Source organism: Nicotiana sylvestris, chromosome 9, assembly GCF_000393655.2.
Source record: "Nicotiana sylvestris chromosome 9, ASM39365v2, whole genome shotgun sequence".
NCBI classification, from domain to species: domain Eukaryota; kingdom Viridiplantae; phylum Streptophyta; class Magnoliopsida; order Solanales; family Solanaceae; genus Nicotiana; species Nicotiana sylvestris.
In genome coordinates, this window is record NC_091065.1 from 92,175,523 (window position 1) to 92,179,911 (window position 4,389).

The 4,389-nt window shown below is 37.5% G+C and overlaps 1 long non-coding RNA gene across 1 annotated transcript; it reads right to left on the reverse strand.

Annotated features, from left to right (window-relative positions):
• Window positions 1-855: 855 nt before the first annotated feature.
• Window positions 856-4,016, reverse strand: LOC138877081 (uncharacterized). The gene is made up of 2 exons (XR_011402393.1): window positions 3,467-4,016; window positions 856-2,168 (listed from the first exon to the last, which is right to left on the reverse strand). It is a non-coding gene; the product is annotated as an uncharacterized lncRNA (long non-coding RNA).
• Between the last annotated feature and the right edge of the window lie 373 nt (window positions 4,017-4,389).

Here is a 4,389-nt window from a genome sequence, read left to right on the forward strand (position 1 = left end):
CAAATCCCGAATCGAGGAACATATTGACTCTGTATTACAGTCCGCGAACACAGAAATCCGGGGAAGGAATTCTGTTAACCCGGAAGAAGGTGTTAGGCATTCCCGGATTCCGTAGTTCTAGCACGGTCGCTCAACTGTTATAATTGGCCTATTATCTGATTTTAATACATGTTTTAGCCTATGGTTCAATTTTAACTCTATAACTACTTTTATTTAAATATTTTTTAGGAAGATTCAACGTCATCTAAAACGCCTCTTGAACCACGTCACATAAATGCACCCGCGGTCCACGACACATTTTGTTTAACGTTGTTGAGATTTGGATTTGGGTCATATAAATGCACACTCGAGTTTAGGAAAGTAGTTTAAATAGCACGCCTAGAGCAAATACGCACTTAGATTATTTTCCTAATCTTTGAGATTATTGTGAAGGCCATGGTTATGGAAATTATTGTAGAAAGAGGGTAGTATTTAGTTATTGGAATTATCTATTATGGAACAATCTTTATTAATTAAGAAGATATACTAGCTAGAACATTGTTTTGAAACACAAATTCTTCATAGACAAAATTCTTAGTCTAAATAGTTGTATTTGTTATCATATAAGGGAAAATCAACTACGCTAAGTTCACTACCATGATATGACCCAGCAACTAAATCGCACCAATTAGCTCTACCTAGATTTAATTTATAATAAGGAACACGGAACATTGGAAACACTGTTTGAAGTAGCAATTCAGCAAGTTAAAACCAACGAAATAGCCAGCTTTCCCGAATAAATTTTGTCTCATAACCGCAATTGCCTGCTTTTCAATTATCAATCTTGAAGCAGAAAAATAGTAGCACAACATAACCTATGGTACAAGAAATTACATTTAAAGCTAAATGAAGATGAATTTTTCTTACAGATTACAGATTACATGGGCAACAATCACAGAATATGGGTTGGTCAGTTGTGCATCGATCACCTAGCAAGAAGGAGGCTTCGGATATTAAAATACTGGAAAGGGCAGCAGAAACTTTCAAGTGTTCTAACTCTTTTGATGCTTTGCTCAATGTCCCTGAGCAAGGTGAGAAGGAAGCTAGGAATATATTGCAACTGGTGCAGGGTGACACAGGTTTAAATGATCGACTTGGGATTGCAACAGATAAAAATCACATTGTTGAGGCAAGTCAAGTACATGATGATCCTACAACAACAATGCACATTTCCAATACAGAGCTAGCTAAAATGGTAGAGAATGCCCAAGCAGCTATGATGATGAACACAACTCCAAAAAATGGGCAACCACAACCTTTACGCAGTAACACGCAGCAGCAAATCTCCAAGAACATAGGTGATCGTCTCACTATTTCGAAGGACATTTTTCGTGTTGATAAGCAAAAGGCAGAGGCACACAGTTCAAATACACCTACAATGCATTTTTCCAACCCTCAAGTAGAACAAATCATCAAAGATGCTCAGAATGAAATGATGAAAAATTCTACTGTTGTGAAACAACCTGTGGTCACTTTGAACACCTCCGTATATGATATCCCTTCTCAATCTGCAGAGTCGTTTGGGGAATTAGAAGGTGAATCTAGGCAGTTTATGTTGTCAACGGGGAATAACAACGAGGTTATACAAACAAACGTGAGGCTTAAGGCTATTACATCCAAATTGTGGCAAGATCAACGAGACGAAGATGAAGAGGAGGACTGGGGCGATGGTTTTGCAGGATACTCAGCTGAAGAAGGTGACGAGGAGGTGGATCAGGAGAGTGCAGGGGAGGAGCTTGACTCTCTAGTTAAGTCAAAGTCTCATGGGAAAATTGCAGCAGTCCCCACGAGCAAATTAAACCTCCATGCTCCTGCATTTGTTCCCAGAATGTCTCCTAGTGCTGCAATTCAAAATGCCCCAGCTGGAATTTTGCCTCAACATGTAGCAACTTCTTCCAAGCAGCTTACTATAGGTGCTAAGAGTTGTTCCCCAAATACAAGTCCAAGTCAAGCTGCAACAGCAGGTACAAGGCAGACTGTTAAAGCTGCACATCCTACAGCTGATCGGGCAAAAACTGGGCAGCAGCAACTGGTCACCACTAAACCAGTTATTTCAGAGGAGGAGAGAAAGCTTTTGGAAGCTATGGTAAGTTCCATACCTGTAAATCCTATTACATCTAGCACAAGTCCTGTAGGTAGGAATAACAACAAATTACAACACATTGGACAACAACAAAGTAAGGCAATGGTGGCAACTGGAGAATCTGCCTTGGTGTCACTAGATACGATTCAAAATGAACCACAACCTGTGAATTTAGGGAGAGAGTTTTTTGAACAAGGAGAAGAAGATGCAATGTTACAACAGTGTAGAGAAGAGGCGGCAAGAAAAGGGGATTTATCACCAATGCATAGTGGAAAAATTTGCAAATCTCATACAAGGAAGAATAGTTGGGATGACAAGGTTAGTGATTTTTTAAATGTTAGGCGACCTCCAATGAGAGTTGCCAAACAAAAGAAGGCCGCCCCAACTACATCAACAAAGTCCAATCGTTCAAAAAAGAAATCATGAATTTTGAATACATCTTGAAGAATTGGGATTGTGATGAAAAAGAGTTACAAATTGAAGAAATTACAAGTTCGGACAAGAAGGGACAACATTTTAATTCCTTCATCATTTTATTCTACCATTATGTTAGTATACTCATTTGTAATATCATCACAGAGTATGTTATAAACTCTGTGATGATCATTAAATATTTGGTTCTTTCCAGTTCTTTCTTTTTACATGCTTGTTAGTAAGCGAGGCTTTTTATTTGCCTCAATAGGATTAGTAAGGTAAGGTTTAGCCCGATTTGTGTTGCTTTGGTTCTATGCCTTTGGAAAATATCCACACGGTTATGAGATTATATGCCCTCGTGAGACGTTGCCGACAGCTACACCATGAATCCTCTACATGAGGTTGTCATCGTAAGGCAGTGTGAGGCGCAGAGAAGTGATTATATAGCCAAGGCATATGGGTAACAATACCGGTGCTATTGTCCCCCGTATTTGTACTTTTCCTATTTGTTGTATTTTTCTGTTCTTTTATTAATAAAAAACTTAGCCCTAGGCGTTTGCCTAACGGATTACCAAAAAAAAAATGGTACAAGAAATTACATTTAAAGCTAAATGAAGATGAATTTTTCTTAGGTTACAGATTACTTGGATCAACAGAACGAAGAAACCCCATTTGCTAGCAATAGAAAGAGAAAATCACAATTTCAAGGATTATGAACTAAAATCTGATTTTTTTTTAAAACGTGATTTATATGTATCCATTCGCACAATTAACAAAAGATACAACGGGGATATGAACATGGAAACACTCAGAATCAAACAATCCAAACATCAATAAAATGAACTACTACCTCGTGTCGCCCAATAATTATACCAACAAATAACAATGTAAATGGACAAAATAATAAATCGAAGAGACACGAAAACGGACCTTTGGCATAAATCAACCAAATTGGAATTACAAGAGGCTAAATAATTCGACGACTCTTAACCGGAGCATTCGCCGGTGAATTCGGACGGAATCGGCAACTCAAGACCTCAACGACAACCTTGATCGGAGTTAGATCTAACCCAAAACTTATACTCAACACTTAATCCATTTCTGTTTTGTAATTTATTGAAGCTTTTGGCCAAGAAAGTGATGGAGGACTATGATGGTGGTCGCTGCTTTGGCGGAGGAGAATTGAATCTTGAAGGAGGTGGCAGCTTTTGATTTTGGGATTAGGTCGACAGAAGCTTAGGGGGTCTCTATATTTTTTGTGTTTCTTTTCTTGTTTTTCCCACCCCTCAATTTGTGCTCTTTTTATTGTGTGTGTGTTTATTCTCAGTTGGAGAAGATGAAATCATAATGGGAGGGGGAAAGAGCTGCTTCTTGGAGAAGATGATGAGTCGATGGGGGTGGGATTTTTTTTTTGCTGAACGGCCCTCTGTATCTCTTTTTGTTAGAGCCCTTTCAGATTTTTAGGCCTCCTACCCTTTTAGGCGTTACCCCCATCCCTTCTTTATTGTACAGCTAGGTCTTTTCTATTTGTGTTTGTTCCAAAGAAGAGTCTAGAATGGTCCCTAGGTTTAATGGACTAATCCGAATTTGGTCAAGAATTGGACTCTAAAAACTCTTAAAATTGTTATTCAACACCTTAATTGACTCCTTTTAAAATAAGATAAAAATATTATACAATCCAAAAGCTAACATGAAACTATTATATATTTTTTGTATTTTCAAGATTATGTAAAGATAAAAATAAGGTACTACTTTTGTATATTTTTTATTTTAATTTACGAAAGATACGCAAGCTAAAATATTTTTTTGTAACTTTCTATTTTTATGATGAAAATAAAGTAAAGAAGTCAAAA